The sequence below is a fragment of the Cibotium barometz genome, chromosome 14 (assembly GCF_041138505.1).
Source record: "Cibotium barometz isolate CiBa-2024 chromosome 14, ASM4113850v1, whole genome shotgun sequence".
Taxonomy (NCBI): domain Eukaryota; kingdom Viridiplantae; phylum Streptophyta; class Polypodiopsida; order Cyatheales; family Cibotiaceae; genus Cibotium; species Cibotium barometz.
The window spans coordinates 19,227,903-19,251,126 of record NC_141059.1 but is presented as its reverse complement, the minus strand read 5'-3'; the positions used below and the strand labels follow the sequence as shown (position 1 = coordinate 19,251,126).

Genomic DNA, 23,224 nt, shown 5'->3' with positions numbered 1-23,224 from the left:
TAATCTCAAGATTTCTTTTAAAAAAAGCTAATCAAGCTCACAATAGCTTGAACTACACTATAATGTTGTCTCCAAATTGTAACCATGTACATAATTTAGAGCTCTAAGAAGGTGAGCATCTAGACCTGCATTCTTCTCCTTGATTTATTCTATCAAATCCCCTCTTTAACAATTTCTCCATCAACTCCCCTGCATTTTCTCAATTACCTAAAATCTCTCAATCAACTTGATTCTCTCCCAATCATCCCACATGGCTAATGAATTTACCTTTTTCACCTTCTTCTCGACTCATCTTCAACCTTCTCTCTTTTGATTACATACAATAACCTTTGAACAATGAACCATCCAACAAGTTGAATCAACAAAAGTTCCATGCTCCCCCTTAAACACACAATGTGGCATCACCACTATTTCAACATATACAAGCGTCGCTTATCTTCTCTTTGTTACTTGTCAATTTCTTTCTACTCCCTCAACATCTTAATTCCCAGCATATAAGGCGGTTTTGACTCAAGCATGCCATTACATCACAATCAGATCTCAAACATTTTCTACACATTGAATCTTTCAGAAGTCCATAGCAGCCCCACAACCTTTGAATTTTTTTTTTAAAAAAAAGCATTTTTTATGGTAGCCCTCATTTGCTCACAAGGCCTCATGGGAAATTGCATTAGTTACAACAGGATTAGACTTATCCATACAATCACAACACCTAATCCTCTACCAGTAAAAACTTCATTTAGCCTATGCTTAAAATAATATTTTCTTAGGAGTCACCTTCTCTCAAAAGGTCCAATGCTCTCTTCTTCTTTTTTTACATAGAGCAAAGTGCAGATAATTAGAGAGCTTCGAGTAGAGTAGGGTAGCTATTGCCAACAGTGCTTGGGAACCGATGGCGTTACCAGTTTTTGATGAACCAGTAGTATTATATAATGCAATATAGTATAGCTGACTCTCAAAAATTTCATAGACTTCCAACCTGCCCCATAGTCAGCATGCGGAGCTCCAAGTGGAGGAAAGTCAAATACGGAATCCAACACGTCCTTTTGAGAAGTCACTATAATATCTTGGTTTGAGACCACCTGTATGGAGTAAGTAGCCTCCTGGAAAGTGTGCAACAGCAAAATTAGGATATGCATTCTATAAGCAAATAACCATGTCATTGATCGCGTGCTATGCACATAGGTATGCTTGCATCTTTGCTATTTGTTTGGAGAACTTTTGTTACCTTTTCGTCCATTATAACATTTATCTTTTTCATCCGATTAACTTAACAGGCCAACATGTACAGCTCTTTCTAGGAAATGTCTCTCTCTTTCTAAGAATGTTCACATAGCAACTGTCCATAGCGTCAACAACCACTCTAGGGTCATCTAGGGCACTCCCCATCTGGAAGTTTTTAAAACATATGTAGTAGAATAAATTTGAGATTTTGGTATATCAAAATCTTGATTTTTTCCTTGCAATCATAGCTCTATAGAGAAAGTTGTGGTCTGTAAATACACGGCAAGAAACAAACAGAATCATGGTCTGCTCTTCCTAAACCGTCGCTTGTCATGTGCTTTGGTATCAAATGGACAACAACGCAGAGATACCCTAGCCAAACCACTTTTCCAAGTAGGGGAGGTCTCGTCGCGACCACTTCTATGCCTCTTACATACATGGGTCTCATCTCACTAGCAGTTATGAAGTAAACATGGGTGATGGAGTGCTCCAGAGACCTGTTGGAATGTAGATAAAGAGACCAACCCGAGCGATCCTAATAAGACAACAACAATAGAAGGCCACAAGAGAGAGAGTATCTCAGAACATGCTCAACTCAGCCCCCTTCAAGTGCGTCCACACTCGTAGACAACAATAAATCGAGCGAGAGAGAGAGAGAGAGAGAGAGAGAGAGAGAGAGCCATGTTTCGTGCGACTATGCAATCCATACCAAGCTCAAAATTTTTGCTGCTGGTTAAACCGGACTACAGGTTTATGGAGGATCTAGTATTTCGCAAGTTGCTGCACGGCTCAATGCCATGCCTTTGGTATTGGAATATGTTGGAATTTATGATCAATGTCATGGTCTAAGGTTAGAGCACACAATAAAATGTAAAAGGACCATGTAAAGTGAGGAGAATCCAGGTGAATGTAAGGGTCAAACCCCACTTGAAGTAGGCGAGTTTCAGAAGATTCCTGGAGGCTATATTCTAGGGAGCCATGTGGGGGGGAGATGGCCTTGGATGCTCTTGGTGAGATGTAAGCAATGATGTCATTCAAACATGTACTCTTTGGCTATAAAATGGTGGCCCTCCTAATGAGAAAAACACGAATTTTATATGCTATGTAATGCCCCTTATTGTGCTGTCATTATGCTCTCTTAATCTTGGATTAAGTACTAGTTAATCACTTTTTGTTCATGTGACCATCATGGGTTATCTTGAACCACCATAGCTCTTTGATCACTCAATGAACTCATTAAGCTTTTATCATCTCTCATTATGCTTTTCCCAACATGGTATCAGAGCCATGATTACCCCTAGGCATAGTAATTAACCACATTGTTCAATTTTTCATTTTTTTCAAGCTTTCCATTAAAGCTTCACTGCACCCCCTGCTGGTTTTTTGCCTCATGTGAGCTCTATACTCCACCAAATCTCACACTTTTTGATTCAAAAGAGAGCTAACATCCGGCGCTTTCTACACCTAGCTCCATTGGAGCTCCCACGAAGCAGACGCGGTGTATTTCTCTCTGCAGCAGCCCGCCTCTGCGCTGCGAAATTGGTAAAATTGAAGTCCTACAAAGCATGGTTTACAAATTCCTCTTATGAGCATTACATTGATGCTATGAAGCTCCTCCTTGTTGATTTTCATGAGCAATGGTCCACTGTAGCTGCTGTTTGAACTAATTTCTCAGTGACAGTATATGCTGTGTTGCAGAGCAGATTTACAGAGATTGAAGCAACATCTTGGCATGTTTGAGTGCTGAGATTAGAGCCAATACCTTGTTTCTCACTTGGTTTAAAGCATTTTATGTTTCTCATTTGGGAAGAGCCTCATTCAATTGCTCAAAGCTCACTCTATATTTGGGGGCAGTTTTTTTCTCTTTAATTAATCATCTCCACTAATCACCATATAATTATCTATTGAGATGACATTCTAATATGCATATTGAGTTGAATATCTCTTTGTAGTCATGCATTCGGATGCTGAATCATCTAATGAAGATTATATCAAAAAATCATTAAAACCCAAAAGCAAAACTAGAAAACCTAGGATCAAGTCTAGGCCCCGCTATTATCATTATGCAAAAGCTTATGGGTTTGGGGAATTCTTGAGTAATTTCATGCATATATATGGTGAAGGGGGATTCTAGCTTTTAATCTATTGCATTGTTCAGTTCCAATCATGGAGTCAACTTACATATCATCTTCTTTCATCAAGAAATTCAATGGTCATGACTTCCACACTTGGCAAGTCAAAATGAGATTTTTACTAATGAAAGAAGGAGTTTGGGGCATAGTCAATGGCACTATACCTAAACCTGCCACACGAGAAGGAGAAATCTCTTGGCAAACCAAGGATGAGAAAGCATTAGCTCTCATTGCCCTTGGAGTTGAAGATAGTTATATACATTACATTGGTAATGGAACATCTTCACAAATTGCATGGAATTCACTGGATAAATCTTTTGGTGCTCAAGGCCTCCACAGCAAAATCAGTCTCAAAGTAGACTTTTACAGTCTAGAGTACAAGATTGATGAGACACTTGCATCTCACATCAACACCATGAAGAGCTTGATGGCCCAGCTCGAAGCCATCAATGAACCAGTCAAGGAGAGTGATGCCATAGCCATCCTCCTAAAGTCAATGCCATCCGAGTATGATACACTCATGCCGACCTTAAAGTATATGCAGGATCCCACTTTGGAGGGAATAGAGAGTGTTCTCTTGGAAGAAGAGAAGAAGCTGAAAGGTAGAGCCATTGATCTTGTCTCAAACCAGGCATACCTTGTTCAAAAGCAAACCGGCAAATCACTCCAATGTACACATTGTGGAAGGACAGGACACCTTGCCAAGAATTGCTACCACAAAGACAAGCCAAAGCGAATATGCACCAAATGTGGAAAGCCAGGTCATCTCGCCGACAAATGTTACACCAACCAGGCAAATATGGTAAGCATTTCGAATGATTCAGCAGAAGAAATCCAAGCATGCAACAATGTTACTACCTCCTTTGATGCAGAGGTAGATGCAGAATGGGCTTTCTAAAGCCAACAATGTTTATGCCCTCTCTTACCCAAATGTTTATGTATGGACACCTCTAACCACCGATGATGTAGGTTATGTGTTTCTATGATGCTCACAATATCTCTCAGTAGGCCATGTAGCCCTCAAGGGGGGATTGATGGGGAGTTGGGTCTCCATGACCAACAAATGATGATGATGCCCATGGATATGATAAATGATGATGCTATGATGATGATGGGGTATGGGAGAGGAATGGAGGAATGTTTTCATGTAGGAATGTTTTCATGTCATTTTCTTTTCGCAATGTAGAAGCTATGCTCCCTATGAGCGATGCTAATTTCCTTTATGTACTGTAGAGCTATACTCCTTATGAGTTAAGCTTTTTCTTTCATGTAATGTTTGGATCAAGGGAGGGCAATATACCATGCCATGATCAAGGGAGGGTATTGGAATATGTTGGAATTTATGATCAATGTCATGGTCTAAGGTTAGAGCACACAATAAAATGTAAAAGGACCATGATTCAGCTCCCTTTATTCATAAGATAGGATCAGTCAACAAGAAAAGAAGGCCACACTCGTAGGCTGCATGAATAAAGCGAGAGAACTGAAGTCATTGTAATTTAGTGCACAAATTTTTGGATCTTCAGACCTTGCTGCTTGAACGGGGTTAAAGCGGGCTGAAGATTTATCGAGGAGGATGTACTATCCAGCAAGGGTTGCACGGGTCAATGCGTAGGCTAGAGCACAAAACATTCTAGCTGCTGGTTGAACCAAGCATGGATTCCCCCTTCCCCACCGGTATCTCGACAGGCCCTGCGCGCAACAACACTGGGTCACTTCGAGCGTAGCCAGCTCTATCAAGGGGCTGTGTGTCCCCCTCGACAAGATAAGGGTCTGGCAAAAACTTGTTTTGAAGCCCCAAGCGCGCACGAGGTAGAGATACTCGATCGCAGCAGAGGACCCGTAACCACCTTGTGGGGTGGTGTTGCTTGCAGCTGTCACACTAGAAGAAGTAAAAGATCGGCCCATCTCACTACAAGACCTTAAGCAATGCAACGGTTGGTGTCTACCACATTTTCATGGAAAGAAGGAAAAGATGATCCTTGTTTGCGGGGGCGAAGGGATGCGGATCCAAGATGAGGAGGACAGCATCCCTCGTCGCAACAAAAAAGGAGGGAGGGAGACACAGCATGCCGCCGAACCTCCCTGGGTAGTATCGAAAGGAAAAGATCATCGTTGCTGGCCTGCGCAGGGATCGGAACCTCCGCTGGGTAGGGCACAAGCGGCTCCGCTCCGGTGGGCAGCAGACCTCTGAGGAGGCTGCGCTGTACGTCTAGGGCAGGATTTATCATAATAAGAGCCTAGGTCTAACGCGGAACGTCCGCCTCCGCGCGGCGGGTAGGGCTAGGCCCCATCATGATCTCCCTTGGCGGCGGCGTACTTCCAGAGGGAGGGCACCTAAGCCCCAAGTAAGTCAGTGAGTCAGTCAGGGGCTAGTTGGGCATGGCCCTCTGTCCCAGTTTTACACACCATCCATGCTGGCCGGAGCCCAAGCCTAGCAATCCAGCGGACCCCCCCTGCAGCCGCCATATCAACAGCATGGCCGCCGGCCTAGCATATCATTTCATGGTAATTTTCAAAAAAGAAAGAAAGAAAAATTTAAAAGAGTCACTCTCGCAGAGTCATGGCAGCGCTTAAACAAGCTTCTGCAGCGTGAAGAAGAAAAAGATGTGCCAAAATAAGATACACGTAATGTATATATATATATTAGAAACACCACAGAATTTACCTTAGCTCTCTGCGCTGCGCTGCGCTTCGCTTATGATATGATCATGTCGGCCATGGTGGCTATCGAAAAACATTAGCTCTCTGCGCTTTGCTTCATGATGGATGGATGGGTGGATGGATATGGTGGACTCTGGACAGAAATCTATTCGCCTCGTCGCCAAAACATATATTATTCTTGTCCAGCAGCAAAAAAGAAAGGAAAAAAACAAAAATAATGGAATGGAGCTCTGCGCAAACCCCCCTCCATAAAAAAAAAAAGGCAGAGAGAGGGGGAGAGAGAGAAAAAATCTTGGACCATTTCTCGAATTGTGCGTGTCATCCTTGCGCAGGGGCCATGCTAATCTTCTCTGTATCGTAACCATTTTATCAGATGTCCCCGAAGGGACGAGATAGAAAGGGCTCCCTCTGCGACCTCTATACTGCTTTTCATGGCGTGGCTTCCATAGATGTGGGGTAAATTGGCCGTCTACACCTGACACGTGGCGCGCTTCTAGCAGACGCCACGTTTTACCATGACGAAAATGGCTGCTTCTTATAGAAAGGCAACAATATAGCCTAGGAAACAAGTTAGCTATTTTCTCACTACTACCACCCACACCAAGGCGGAGATTACTGTACTCGACTCGTGTGCATCATGACTAAAGGATTCAACATGGGCCATGTTAAAAAGGCCTCTTTGTTTGAGCCATTCAACAACCTTTAATCTCTAGGAACTTTGAATGATACGTTGGCTATCTAAAGTAAGTAAAATTTTCAAATCTCCGCCATGAGGTTGCCTTACTCGAGTTTTGATTTTAGGCTTCAAGTTGGGCTGTGTTAACACCGCTTCCTTATGACATTAGGGAAATTTTGGACTCAACTTTGGGCCCTCTAAGAAGTGCCAACTGAGCTTAGCGAGAGAGAGAATCCATAAAGTCTAAAAAATACGATGAAATTGAGTTTGGCGTATTTTCTCTCCAGTTTTTTAAAAACATAAAAGATGCATTCCTCTTCTCCAGTCCTCGAAGTTTTTAATCACTTTTTTATTTTCATGTATGTAAAGAACAAAGTGACTTTTACACGAGACCTCACCACCGAGGCACCAAAAATTGATCTGCTGATGGTGGTCAGGGCTCCGAACTTCTCTAGCACACAATTTTTTGAGCCACGAGCCGCCTTCTCCCCACAAAGCCGCCCAAACTCTATGAGATGTGGGTGCCAACCTGGCCTTTTTCCAGACAGGCCCCATGCATAGTTTGTTCCTTTTCTTCGAGCCCATGTCACCACTGCGATCGCCCCTTGTACCTCTCAACTTCCTCTAGCCCCACAACAAATTCACCTGTGAGACAGCAGAGCAGCACAGCGAGAGGGATTCCAACCTCTTTGCATGTCCGTGGACGCCCATGCCAACATGGTTTCCACTGTACTGCAGAATGTTCGCCCTTGCACAGTAAGGATCAAGTCAACACAACCACGTTTGAGTAGAGCATGTGCCTCTCCCCATTGCTACTTGTAGCCCACTTTTGAGCAAAGCTTCTGCCTCCACGGCCATGTGTATACAGCCCACACTCTATCATGCACGCTTAGACCACAAAAGTTAGCTATTTTCTCACTACTACCACCCACCAAGGCGGAGGTTACTGTACTCGTGTGCGTCATGACTAAAGGATTCAACATGGGCCATGTTAAAAAGGCCTCTTTGTGTGAGCCATTCAACAACCTTTAATCTCTAGGAACTTTAAATGATACGTTGGCTATCTAAAGTAAGTAAAATTTTCAGATCTCCGCCATGAGGTTGCCCTACTCGAGTTTTGATTTTAAGAAGCGGTGTTAACACCGCTTCCTTATGACATTAGGGAAATTTTGGACTCAACTTTGGGCCCTCTAAGAAAACTGAGCTTAGAGAGAGAGAGAGAATCCATAAAGTCTAAAAAATAAAATGAAATTGAGTTTGGCGTATTTTCTCTCCAGTTCTTTTAAAACATAAAAGATGCATTCCTCTTCTCCAGTCCTCGAAGTTTTTAATCACTTTTTTATTTTCATGTATGTAAAGAACAAAGTGACTTTTACACGAGACCTCACCACCGAGGCACCAAAAATTGATCTGCTGATGGTGGTCAGGGCTCCGAACTTCTCTAGCACACAATTTTTTGAGCCACGAGCTGCCTTCTCCCCACAAAGCCGCCCAAACTCTATGAGATGTGGGTGCCAACCTGGCCTTTTTCCAGACAGGCCCCATGCATAGTTTGTTCCTTTTCTTCGAGCCCATGTCACCACTGCGATCGCCCCTTGTACCTCTCAACTTCCTCTAGCCCCACAACAAATTCACCTGTGAGACAGCAGAGCAGCACAGCAAGAGGGATTCCAACCTCTTTGCATGTCCGTGGACGCCCATGCCAACATGGCTTCCACTGTACTGCAGAATGTTCGCCCTTGCACAGTAAGGATCAAGTCAACACAACCACGTTTGAGTAGAGCATGTGCCTCTCCCCATTGCTACTTGTAGCCCACTTTTGAGCAAAGCTTCTGCCTCCACGGCCATGTGTATACAGCCCACACTCTATCATGCACGCTTAGACCACAAAAGTTAGCTATTTTCTCACTACTACCACCCACCAAGGTGGAGGTTACTGTACTCGTGTGCGTCATGACTAAAGGATTCAACATGGGCCATGTTAAAAAGGCCTCTTTGTGTGAGCCATTCAACAACCTTTAATCTCTAGGAACTTTAAATGATACGTTGGCTATCTAAAGTAAGTAAAATTTTCAGATATCCGCCATGAGGTTGCCTTACTCGAGTTTTGATTTTAGGAAGCGGTGTTAACACCACTTCCTTATGACATTAGGGAAATATTGGACTCAATTTTGGGCCCTCTAAGAAAACTGAGCTTAGAGAGAGAGAGAGAATCCATAAAGTCTAAAAAATAATATGAAATTGAGTTTGGCGTATTTTCTCTCCAGTTCTTTTAAAACATAAAAGATGCATTCCTCTTCTCCAATCCTCGAAGTTTTTAATCACTTTTTTATTTTCATGTATGTAAAGAAAAAAGTGGTTAATTTTCAGAGTTTAATGGCTCATATCTCTAAAAATCTACATACAGGCCGAAATAGCATATCTGAATGGAAAAGGTACCTTAATAGTAAAATGAAGTAAATGGCACCTTTTTCTTTGCATTCTCATTTTGCCACTAGGGTTATCGAAAGCAAGGAGGAACACAGAGAGCATAAAGAAGATGGCAGAGGGACCAAGAGCAAGGAGGAATAGAAAGAGGAGAGACATGCATAACCTATACATCGAGCTTAAATGTGAATGTGAACCTCTAAGTAAGAGAAATTTTTAAACCCAATACTTTGTCTACTACTGCTGCTAAAGAAATGTTTAGGATGCAAGGGAAGAAAAACATAGATTTATGGATTGATGGGAGGCTATATCCTAAAGACTCTCTTATAAACTCTACATCCCCGTTTAGGGATATGATATCTCTGTGCTTAACTTTTTTGGAGATGGCTATCGTGGGCTCCTTAGATATATACATCATTTGAAAGCAACAAGCAATGTTCTTAAATTAGAAAGAGATTTGTTTAAGAAGGAGATTACTTATTTGAAGCAAACCATGGAGCAGTGTGTGCCGAAGTTATTAAGCAATGAGGAAACCATTTTAGGGCTTGGAAAAACAAAGGGATGAATTAAAACTTAAGCAGACCTCATTAGGTCTCTGTATAGACGACAAGAAAAGCTCATGGATATTGAACAAATGAAGCTAGGAGGTGGTGGCATAAAGAAGAGAATACATGCAATCAAGTAGCTCCTTTCTATTACTCAGTTGATTGTTATTATTGTAATATTTTTATAAGCATCATATTATTATTTTTTATCATTATTTTGGGGATGTTCATGTATATCAATTTGTGCATTTTAATTTAATATCAGATCATTATTACACCCTGATTAAAATCAACGATAGAACGTTCTAGTGTACAGTTTAGTCTTCTTTTCAATCGCCAATATGTAGAAGCAATGATGAAGGACAAGAAATATAAAAAGATTACAAATAAGCAAATAGAGGACTTTATCAAAGAGAATCAACTCAGTCCACAAGACATCCAGGCAATACTCAATGAGGTGAGTATATCACATAGATGATACTTAACCATTTATAAGACTTTACAACCAAAGATGAAGGGATCTAGTATGAAAGGATCGTTATTGCCAAATCTTTCTTAGGTTTAAAAATATAAAAATAAGTAAATAAAGAGGTACAACAAACATTGGGAACCCCATTTCATATTGAAGACACATATGTTGCACCAACAAGAGAGTTGTGGTCTACAATAGATACAATAATATTTTTTACGACTTGCAGGCCTTGCAATCATATGGCATTTAATTTTTTGAAGTTACTCCTGAAGAATGTGATGGTGTCCTCGAATTTGTGATAAAGCTTGAGGAATGTCAAATTGTGAAGGAGAGAAAGTTAGAAAGGGTTATCATCACACTGATGAATAGGGCACTTGATCCATCTATTTTAAAAAAGATGATCATAGATGGTTTCGTGTTCAATCTAAAAATAGTATACTCTCTTTGGGATCCTTTAAAGTAAAATTTTTAAATATTTGTTTGTGCAAAAGCATTACTTACAGCAAGCAATGAGTACTGCATTCGTGTGTCCTTATGTGTTACAAGTCATCTTAGAGAATTTTGATATTCTACATTGGGTCTTTCATAGGACATCTATACCCGAGATCATCAGCGCGAGTAGAGAAATGACAAAATCTTGGATGTGGAGTGACATATGGCAGGTGATCTTAAAACTCTAAAATGTAAGTACAATGTGTCAAAGGGTGCCAATTCAAAAAGCCCTTATTTATATTGCATGTGCAGTGCAAAGGTACTTGATAAAATGTATTGGAAGAAGGCATCATCGGATAGGCACATGAAAGACCCAAACTTCAAGATAATTCTTGAATTCTATTGTTGAGAGTCCACATTTTTACAATGTATGCTCTCTGCAAAATCATTAAAAAACTTTTGTTCTTATACATATGTTTTCCATGGACTCTACAGCCCAATACAACAAAGCCTTAAATCCATCAAAGCACTAGACAAAGTTATATATGACATTGGTTTGTATGGTGGACATGCAAATATAACAAGATGAAAAGGTCTATAGATGCAAGGGTTGTACCTAAGAAACCTTCTATTAGGGGTGTTAAAGCAAGAAGGTTTCTAGCTTCACCAACATTAGATGATAACCTTCTATTAGGGGTGTTAAAGCAAGAAGGTTTCTAACTTCACCAACACTAGATGATAACCCTCGTCATCGAATTGTTGAGAGTCCACATTTTTACAATGTATGCTCTCTGCAAAATCATTAAAAAACTTTTGTTCTTATACATATGTTTTCCATGGACTCTACAGCCCAATACAACAAAGCCTTAAATCCATCAAAGCACTAGACAAAGTTATATATGACATTGGTTTGTATGGTGGACATGCAAATATAACAAGATGAAAAGGTCTATAGATGCAAGGGTTGTACCTAAGAAACCTTCTATTAGGGGTGTTAAAGCAAGAAGGTTTCTAGCTTCACCAACATTAGATGATAACCTTCTATTAGGGGTGTTAAAGCAAGAAGGTTTCTAACTTCACCAACACTAGATGATAACCCTCGTCATCGAAGAAGGTTTCTAACTTCACCAACACTAGATGATAACCCTCGTCATCGAAGAAGACGATTAGTACAGCCGATGGAAGTGTGTTCATAACGTAGTAGTAGAACATGCAGACAATGGTCAAGCAAGATCACGTAAGGCCAAAATGTGGAAATCTTTAGACACTATGTTTAAGTTCTATGATTTGAAAGTGTGGACTAAAAAGGACCATAAGATCTTCAAAGAGCACTAGAAGAGTTAAAGAGGTCAATGATTGTTTCATGGATGGATCAACACATCACCCACTATTCATTATGCATTGAACTAGTTGTAAAACTATATGTTGAGAAATTTAGTAATTAAAGTATTGTTTTATTCTTTTACATCATATCACCTACAATCATAATCCTTGGTTTGCACAAGAGTGTGGTAGTTTATCGATATGGTCAACCCAAGGAATGGAGAAAAAACAATATCAAGCATGCTCCGAGTATTTCAATCATACGAGACATGGTGGAGGAGCAAGAAAGCTAACAATTTAGAGGAATTGCATCAGTGGACATATAGGAAGCATGGACACATAACCAAAAACAAGGAGTAGTTCATTTGCCATACATACTCACAAGAGCTATGAACAAAGCTCGGCATCAGCAATGCAAGCATGGATCTCCTTACTAGCAAAGCAAGGTTTCCTGGGCCATCATAAGCATTGAGGACACTGAAAAGACTAATTGCATTTGGCTTTACACCTTCAAGCTACATCTTTTCAAAGAGCTAGAAATCCTTTTGATATCCTCGCTGGGCATATGCCCCAATCAATGCATTCCAAGATGCCTGATCATGCAGACACATATGAAATTAATCAAGTAGTGAAACTTTTAAATAGGGAAAAAAAGTAAGATATATGAAGAGGAGATCTAATATAAGTATTAAGCATGTTGAATGGCGACAAAGAAAACAAAGACATAGAAAGATTTGGATATTCATAGATCCATGACTAATAGTTTTACTTCAGAAATGAACATAGCTTGAAGTGTCATTGTATAACATCAAAGAGCCAATTATTATAAGAGATAGGAGTCTACTACTACTCTCGATCTTGCTTACTAGCATCCTCCAATGCATGAAGCCTTGCTCTCTTTGAAGATGGCTTGCCATCATCCTACAACAGTAAAACTGGTGAAACTCAGTCTTTTGGATCTGAGAAACTACCTTTTGCCATACTCACTTAGCATCTTGGGATCCCTGATCCCACATGTTAATCCACACATGGTATAGGCTAAGTAATATTTACTCCTTAAAGCATACACTCTAAGGCCCTACCTTGGGAATTTGGCATTATCCTTTGAGATTTCTGGTGGAATATAATGAATTATGAAAATTTTAGTCGGTTGATGTACTCTCCCAGTGCTGAGTCCTTTCCTAGGGCTTCCCACTCATTTTCCTAATGCGCGCTTGAGAAAATCATCCTCATACACCACCAACTCCAAAACAATGTTGACCATAAACCATCCAAACAAATGCAATATGAAACTTCATCGCGATATGCAACATTATTGTAAGTAGACCTTCTGATTCTCATCATTAACAAGTAAATCATTTGTCCATATGTTGATTGTTGAGTTGGTGTCCTTGATAGATGAAGACTCCCCTTCCTTTCCCATATGTAAAATATTGAGTCTTTATTGAGTAGCTTGAAATTCCTCTTCAGTGGGAAGGTTGGCTTCATAATGATACATCCTTGCACATCATTGCTATGTCTTAGAATGAGTATGGAACCAATTTCCTTGACATTTGAATTCAGTAGAAGATATTTATCCACATCTTGGTCGACGAAATCATCATCTTCTTCAAGATTCTATGTGATGATGGCGAGGCGATAATGGCATGAAAGTTAATGTTAAACGTATCTTGAATACCTATTATTAGAACATACTGATTGTCACCTATAGGATAGGCGAGTAGGTCTGAGGTCAGAATGTGCTTTGTTTCCTCTATCATAGAGCAACCCTTGTCAATTGTTATTACCACTTGGATGTCCTCTTTTGAGTTTGCGAATATCAAGATGCTTAATGAGGTCCCTCTCCATGTCCAAGTTTATCTTCTCTATAATCTCTTGAAACTCATCTTCTTCTCTTGAAGGTTCCTCCGCTCTCTCCTCCCCTCTCTCCTCCCCTCCTTCAATTTAAATCCTTTAGTAGCGGCACATGCAAGTAGGAAATATATTCATAGTAGTGATAGTCGATAAGACGACATTTGCAGTTGTGGATGGGGCACTTGTTGTTTGTCTCTTCTTCTTATCCTTTATCATCTTTAAAATATCCATGTTTACCTTCTGTTTAAAGGATGTAGAAGGAACAAGATCATTGACATGCACATATCAAATTTTGTCCAAGATGACTCCATCATTCAAAGTGATCTCTTGGTATCGCTACTCTTTCTCTTGGAGACAAGCATGCAGACACGATCATGTCCTCGATGGAGACATTGCAAACAAACATACATGTTATCTTAGGATGGCGATGATGATGGTGTTATCTCAAACAATTTCTCTTCTAGGGTTTATTCAATCTTAACGTCAGGTTTGACCTCAATCTTAATCAGAACCATCTACAAGCCAGTGAAGATGTCACAATAATTATTAACTATACAAAAATGAGAAAATGGTAGTGATTTGCAATGATAGGAGCACGCGATATGTGAGGGTTACAAGTGAGGTCTCATATCGCATTGTACTAAATTTCTATTATAAGGGTCTATGTTACATAAATATGCAACAATCTTTGACAACCGGCTTTAAACAAGGGGAACACGGGGGTAATTAAAAGATTCATTACAATATGATATTAGGCCTAGCATGGGGTATAAGGTTCCATATCACATTATACTAATTTGCATCAACTATAAACAATCAATAATTGAAAATTCTCAAGGATCATTATGCAATTTAGGGCCAGAGTTGAGATACGACATCCCATGTCATGTTATTGTGATTAAATACAGAACTAAAGTGCACATTCTTATTTTAAAACCAATATTCAAAAATTGGCAAGCTTTTAGAACACACCTCAAAATTTAGAACTGGGCAAGAGATTGTCACTAGTATCTATCGGGAGAACTATCGATATCACGCTATCAAAATTTGGATCGATTGTAAGAGATAAATAGTGTTACGATCGGTTGTAGAAGAGAAAAGGTGTCTGAAAATCACGATCAGTTGCAAAAGAGCAAGAGTGTATGATAATCACGCTACCAATAATGTGCATGGGAATGCTTTATTCCCGATGTCAAATGGTCTTTACACGTGATAAGCTCCCATTGATAGCGATCGCACCACATTCTCCTCCATGTCATCAGTCACGAATTTGATATCATCATTCAATACCATGTGTACATGACATCATCATGCCTCATCACTACTACTAGTAATCAGTGCATTTGTTTCTGATGTCATCATGCTGCATCACACCTATTTAAGGTGTGACCTCTCTTGTTTAACCCTAAACTTCCATATTTAGTAGAAAGCCCTTTAAATTGTCTTTTTCACGCGTGTGCCTCAACATCGTCAGTTGTGCCTCATCGATGCCATCTCAACTCTTCATGCTTGTGGATGCCAACTCTACTATGGTGGGTAAGTTTTTATGTCCTAAATGCATTATTAAAACTTAGGCATTCAATTCAAAACAACATGGGAGGACCTTTGCATTTACTTTAGCTAGCAGACATAGTCCGATTCACAACAACACGGGAGGACCTTTGCATAGACCCTATGGGTGCGAATAGGCACAACTCCTGCTAGGCTGTGCAATTTATTGGAGACTCCATCACCGGGGTGTATTGAACCAAACCATGTCTGCATTAGGAATGTTTAATACTTTGTTATTTAACATGTGAAATTCTCGTAAGTCATGAATAAACTCCTCCATGAAGGAACACCACAATGCGAGGTGGCTTCCTTGCACATTTTTGGGTCGCCTCCTTGCTTTGTATTGATTTGGTGCATGTTACATAGTAATAGGTCTTTTAAAAGTGTAGATGAATTATTATGTGCAGTATAGCCCTTTATCTATGAAATCAGTGTACAACGGGAGGAGGGGAATTGATTGTGTGCGATGACTAATTATCGTGTTGTAGTGATTTTTATTCAATAAGTTTTCCTCTAGATACTTTATTAAGAAGACTGAACATTTATCCATCTGATTTTTTTATAGATGGTGCGTATAAAGAAGACCACGAGGGTCCCATTGTCCAAAGATCCTCAAATAGCTAAGAATGTATGACTAGGTGAAAACATATCCACCCTTTGGTCAATGAGAACTCAGAGGTACAAGTAACACATATTTGTATTCTAGAAACTACATGAGGAAAGGTGCAGAGGCACATGCAAAGTGCAATTCCAAATCTCCCATTTCAATGCCTAGTCAAATCCATTTATGAAAGGAACCTTATTAGTATGTGTTGGCATAAGCCACTTCACCAAAATAAGGGATGCATCTGAGCTTCTCTTCTCTGTCGAATGACTTTCAATAGTAGTCACAACATCATTGTCCTATAATCAATCGTGTGTTAGGCTTCCACGTACTCTTCAATGTTTTTGTTTTCTTCTTTTTTGGACCTCGTTTTAGTCCATTAACCTATTAGGGGCTATTGACTTGGCCTTATGTTAACATCTCTTCCTTATGAAGCCTCTCAAGTTGGGCTTGTGTTAACATAGCTTCTTTATGAAGCCTCTCAAAAAAGTAAACTTTGAATGATGATGGTACATGCAAATGGTTCAGATACATATATTATAGATTTTTATACTTGATATGTAGCATGCATAAAAATTTCCCTTAAAAAGTAGAACTTTTTTTGTAAAAATAAGCTAAATCAAGACCATGGAAATAATTTTCTATAATTTCTTTTTCTTTTGTACTTGAAGGTTTTTTTTTCAATAGTTATCCTTTGTTGAGATTATTTTCCTAGAGGGATTCTCTTTAAAGTTTTTCTAGAGGGATTCTCTTTGAAGTTTTTCTTTTGAAAAAAAATATCTTTTGTTAAGATTATTTTCCTTGATGGATTCTTTTTGAAACCTTATCTTTAAACATAATTTTTCTACAAAAATCTCTTTAAGTACTATAAGACTATTAATAGCAAGCTCTACAAGCGAAAGAGCTAAAAAAGGTGAAAAAATTTACCCTTTTGGCTGTTGAAAGGGTGGTTTAATGGCCACCATCTTGGACAAGCCAAGTTTATAAAGAGTGGCCATCTATTCCACAACCATTTTTCCTCTATCTTACCAATGCATGGCTTCCCTAAAAGGGTGACCTTGCATTTGCCACACTTTTTTGCCTCTCATTGTCCATTTTTGTGTTCTTCCATTTTGTTTGGTTTGTGAATTATCTTTGATGCTCTAGTGAGTGTTGATGTGGATGTTTTCTTGGTGTTCTGTGTGTAGTTACCTTATTTATATTGGTAGTCTTCTAGGAGGTTGTTCTTAACTTAGTTTCAAAAAGTACCAAAATAAATACCATGAATAAATACAACTTTAAAACTATTTTTCTAGTTGATGTTTTTTTCTAGGATTTTTGGGCAATTAATGTTTTTTTTCCAACTAATATTCTATGTTGAGATTATTTCCCTAGAAGTAATTTCATGTTAGCCCAATTCTAGGGTTAACAAGAGCTACCACCATTATCTTACATCAAGGAGTCACGATAGATACACCAAAGGGTCATACATTCAAGATATGAAGCAATAGTGTCCAAAGCTACAACTTGGACAGGCGCCCGTAATGGTGTGACAGAGTATTTATGGCGATTCCCACTTCAAGAGCGTGTGGTAGCAAGTTAGGATAAAGTCCTAAGTGATGTACACTTCATGGATATATTATGAGAGTAGTCATTGTAATAGCATTAGGCCTCTTATGAGCCTAAAGTGCCCGACTGGCCACCACAGTTTAAGTGAGTGTGAACACTTATGGCCATGTATATAAGTGAATATCTCTCATAATACACCATACTCTCCCATTTTGCAATTGAGTCCTGCTCTTGCTAATCCTCTTGCTAATCTATCTCCCTAATGCATGCTAGTGAGTGTGTGTGAGTGAAGTGAGGTGAGAGGAGGGACGAGTACCCGTAGTGTAACGCGGCGGTGTGACAACGTTCGTAGGAGGTGCGGTGGAATTGCTTCTCAAGGAGTTATAGAGCTTGGAGACCTCAAGGGTTACGAGCTCAGCCATTGGAAAGATCCTCACGATAGGTAATCTCTTTTTGGATGTGTTTCAAGGAGGGTTAGGGTGAGCCTTAACAGTTTTGGCGCCGTTGCCGCGGAGCCATCCCTTGGCTTTTTCCATTGTTTTTCCTCTAATCTATGCATTACCCATTGCCCATTATCTTGGTTAATGGTTTCCCATGAAAAATATGTGGATTTGATGGTGATTTGTGTGAGATTTTTACTGAAAAGAATGCCTTTTGCTTAATGCTTAGCTTAATTTGTTGTTTTTGTTGCTGTTATTGTGGTTTTTCATGTTCTTAGGGCTTGCACATAGTTTGTATTAGGCTTAGTTTGCATCCATTGCATTAAACAATGCAATATAATGCACTTTTTAGTGAATGTTATCTCTCTTTAGTGTTAAACATAGAACTAAGATCATTAATTTTAGTTTAATTGTGTGTTTGTTATTGAAATTGTTTGGATTAGAGTGCTAGCAAGCATTAGGAGTAGCTTAATCTTTCAAAAAATTTCTTAAAACCATTAAAAGACCCTTGAATTTGACTAATTTCTCTTAATGGACTGATTTTGGTCATTAAGGGTGATTAATCTTGTTCAAGAGGCCAAAAAAAAGTATTAATTAGAGTCTAATTTAATCATATGAGTAGTCAAAATTGGTGTTTTTTAGTGTATCGAGAGCATCTAGATGCATCAAAACTCCTAATTACATCAATTTTTTATTAATTAGAGAAATTTGACTCTCTCTGCTTAATTTTATCTTAAAAGAGGAGACCATAATTAAGAGCCTAATTAATCCCCTATTTTAGATTAATTTACACATTTGTTGATGTACAAAGATTAGCATTCCCTTGCTCTATCCAATGATGTGCTCAATTGTGTGAATTAATTAGGGATTAGTGGTTAATTAGAGTCTTTGATTAGTGTAAAAGAGCGAAAGATTAGTGAAAGAATTAATCTTGGATTAATTTTTAATCACTTTTTTACATAACTCATTAAGGCTAATGAGCATTCAATGAGTAGATGCTAATGAGTTGTCAAATATTCCATTTTGGGGGTCATTTATGAGGGTGTAAGCGGTGTTATTAAAAGGTTGACTTTTTTGATTTCCACTTACCTTTCTGGGAAAATGCCCATATCTCTTCATTTCTTCCAACAAGAGCACTCACATATGGCCTCAGTGACACATACAAAAATATGGCCGTACAGATTTTCAAAATGATGAGCAAATACGATAGAACAACAGATCCTGTTCAATTCATACAGATGTTTGAACAGCGATGTGAAGCCTTTGGAAATCCCAATTTCCCTACCAAGGTACATGCATTGAACCTAGCGGGAAAGGCTAGTCGATGGTTCATCACATTGATGCCGGTGATCAAGACCAACTTCAAAGCCTTGAAATCAGTCTTTATACATGGCTTTTCCAGACAAGGTGATTGGTGGAGTGCAGCAACATAACTCTATTCAATTGAGCATCAACCAAATGAATCCATTAGAGATTTTATCCTTCGGATAAAACTCTTATACTCACGTTGTGAGTCATGGGAAAATGTAAACGATATTCAATTAAAGAGATGTTTCATGATGGGCTTGAAGAATAACAGCTTACACAACCTGATCATTGTATCCAATCTGGAAACATTCGATCAATACGTCTAGATGACAACATGCTAGAATATGATCATGCTACGAGGTGTTCCTCATCTAAACCAAGTGAAGCAATGGCAAAAGAAAGATCGATCTCGGAATTGACATTCCCAGAATTCTATGTAGCCTTGCTTAAAACTTTACAGCCAACATCTCTAAGAGAGGATGAGATCCTTCAAAACCAGACATCCTTAATGCCTTTACAAGTGAGGAGTGAAATGCCATGTGTTGAGTGCAATCACTCTACGACCATCCCAATCCTCATTGTGCATACATGGCACCTATTTTTCTATACTGCATATACTATAAAACCTTTGTGACCATGATACTAAAAAGTGTCCCACTTTATCCACAATTGACTCAAAACCTCCATCTCTCGTGAACCAAACAGAAACAGCCCAAAGGGTAGAAACTGCTCAGAAAGCAGTTAATCAAACACTCCTATGTTTCTATTGTCGTGGACCTCACAAGGTGGTAGACTTTATAGTTTGGAATACTTCTATGTCCATAGTCACTGACACTTTGTGACCCATGTGTGAACAATGTGGCATTGATCACATGTTCCAAGATTGCCCAAGATGAGTTGCTTCAATGCAACTTGCCTCACAAAATACAACTCTTAACATCTTAAGTGTACAAAACGGGCAATTGTCCATGGTACCCTTGAATGTGCTTACATGCTTATAGGCTAAGGCACAAGGAACAATAAAAAACAATGCAAAAGACAATACCTCAACATGGGTAGAAGAACATGCTTTAAAGGAGAACCCAAAAGAAAAAGCAAAACCTTCTAAACCCAAGAAAGACAAGGGCAATAAACTATTGAAACCAAAGTGAATTAAAAGATAGGGAAAAGGAGCCTGTGGTGGTGGTGGAGGACATAAACCCAAAAGAACCAAAAGCTACACATGATGCAGGAGCATCCACCTCAAGGGCCACCACACAAGCCACAAAACCCATATGTGTGACATAGGGTACAAAAGCTCAAAAGAAAATTTGATCTCGTCGCATGGGCAAACATGATGAAAAACTAACAATCCAAAGAAAGTCAGAAAATGAAACAAGTTCTAGTACGTCACTAAGTGAGGATGAAAAAAGTTTTGACTCTTCACTCAGTGCACCACATAGACCAATCAAGAAACTAGAACCCACCCAACCACCCCAAATTGATAATAATGATCATATGACACATGTAGATTGCAAAAAGCAAGCTCAGGAGAGCATGCTTAGCTTGGTTGAATGTCTTACAAGATCACCGATTGTGATTGAGCCTCATAATGCCAAGCCTAAAAAAGCAACCAAAAAACAAAGCCCAGAGGAGTATTACTTCCCCTTTCAACAGGAAGACATACTCTCTACACAGAAGAGTCATTTAAGACATATTTCACGAACTATACGCTAGAGAAAGCACGTGAGGAATTCGATAATTCCCTTACAAGATTAAAACAATTTCTCAAAACCTCATTTGGAGGAATTCTCTTCTCTCACTGGTGAAGCAAGCATAACATGAGTTATACCAAGACATAAAGAACTCCATAGAACAGGACTGTGAGGATTCACAAGTTTCCAAACAGACCTCACTAAGAATTGTCAGAGGGCCAAGTGTGTGAAATGATGCATTTTTGACACCTCAGTATGGGGAAATTTCCCTCATGAAGGAGGCACCTATTTCACATGCTTGAATGAGTTTTAAACTCCCAAATAATGAGATATTTTTATCTCTTCTCTCTCCTGTTTCAACTAGATCCAAAAAGTGAGCAAAACTGACCTAAAAATGGTCAAAAATTGACCAAATTGATCCAAAAAATTCTAGAATCAGTTAGAAGCCCTCCCCTTTGTTGAAACTTAATAGTGTTTTGCACTGTTACCCTGCCTCTCCTAAGTGCCAAAAACAGTGAATTTTACTCATAATTCATTATTTTTTGTCCTTCCCTCTTCTAAAAGATTGGTGGCCACTCTTGTTTCAAACAAGAGTTGAACCCTCAAACCATCAAGCCAAAGGAAAGCTCTCAAATTATCTATGTAAGTTAGAGATTCTTCTCTTTCCCATTCATTTTATGGTTTTTTTTATGATTTTTGTCTTCTGTACATTGCAAATGATGTTATGTCTCATTGCAAAAGGCATTCCCCTCTCTTCTCTAGTAAATCCAACCATTCTTTATCCTAGGTGAATGATTAATGAATAAAATCAAGTTTTTCATAATGTTTCTCTTAAATAAGTAGAAAAATGTTACTTTAGAATGATTTAAATACTCTTGATGCATTTCTAATTAATTTTAGAGACTTAAAATTGAAAAATGGTCAGCCATACAAAGGAGGTTATGGCAAAATTTTTCAAAAATTTGAAAATAAGTATTATCTTTCATTATTCTAAAAGAGTAATCCTTATGATTTCTATATTCTAAAGTGTCATTTTCATGCATAGAAGATGCATTTTGATTATTTGTATAAAAGAAATTTAGTTTTATTGTAAAAGTATTACTTTCATTATAATTGATTTTTATGCATAAAAGTATGTATAAAAGATTATTTTTATTATTATAAAAGTAATACTTTTATCATATTTGATTTTCATGCATAAAAGATTATTTTTTTATTATAAAAGTGTTACTTTTATCATAAATGATTTTTATGCATAAATGGGTGCATAGAAGATATTTTTTATATTAAAAGTGTGATTTTCATCATAAATGATTTTTATGCATAAATGGGTGCATAGAAGATATTTTTTTATTAAAAGTGTGATTTTCATCATAAAAGATTTTTATGCATAAACATATGCATAGAAGATATTTTTTTATATTAAAAGTGTGATTTTCATCATAAAAGATTTTTAGAAGATATTTTTATATATAGTAAAAGTGTGATTTTCATCATAAAAGATTTTTATGCATAAACATATGCATAGAAGATATTTTTTTATATTAAAAGTGTGATTTTCATCATAAATGATTTTTATGCATAAATGGATGCATAGAAGATATTTTTTTTATTATCAAAAATGTGATTTTCATCATAAATGGATTTTATGCATAAGAGAAATTCTTTTATTCTAAAAGTGTAATTCCTACTAAATTAGATTTATGCATGGAAAGATGCATAAAACATTGATTTTTATTTCGAAAGTGTTATTCTCCTAAAAAATGGAATTTATGCATAAATAGATGCGTAAAGAAATCTTATATCAAAAATAAGAATTCTCTTGTATTCTATAAATAGATATGAGGATGTGAAACGAATCAGATAGATGAAAATGAACGAGGAATAGATGGAGATGTATGAATGTGGATGTGGATGTGGATGTATGAATGTGAACGCGAATGTGAATGTATGATATAGATGTATGGATGTGAATGTGGATGTGGATGTATGGATGTGAATGTGGATGTGGTTGTGGTTGTATGGATGTGGATGTACGACTGTGACTGCGGATGTGAATGTATGATATAGGTGTACGGATGTGAATGTGGATGTGGATGTGGATGTGGATGTGGATGTATGAATGTGAACGCGGATGTGAATGTATGATATAGATGTATGGATGTGAATGTGGATGTGGATGTGGATGTATGGATGTAGATGCGGATGTGGATGTATAAATGAAGATGTGAAAATGGAGATGTGAAAATGGATGTGTGAATGTGGAATGTGGATATGGATGTATGAATGCGGAATGTGGATATGGATATATGGGTGTGAATGTGAATGTG

General features: G+C 38.4%; 1 long non-coding RNA gene and 1 other non-coding gene across 2 annotated transcripts; both read right to left on the bottom strand.

The window, feature by feature from the left end:
* Positions 1–583: 583 nt before the first annotated feature.
* On the bottom strand, positions 584–6,220 carry LOC147631752 (uncharacterized). The gene is made up of 2 exons (XR_015267345.1): positions 6,025–6,220; positions 584–1,103 (listed from the first exon to the last, which is right to left on the bottom strand). It is a non-coding gene; the product is annotated as an uncharacterized LOC147631752 (long non-coding RNA).
* Positions 6,221–6,306: 86 nt separating this feature from the next.
* On the bottom strand, positions 6,307–6,409 carry LOC147631751 (U6 spliceosomal RNA). Its single transcript, XR_015267437.1, has one exon. It is a non-coding gene; the product is annotated as a U6 spliceosomal RNA (small nuclear RNA).
* Positions 6,410–23,224: the final 16,815 nt, after the last annotated feature.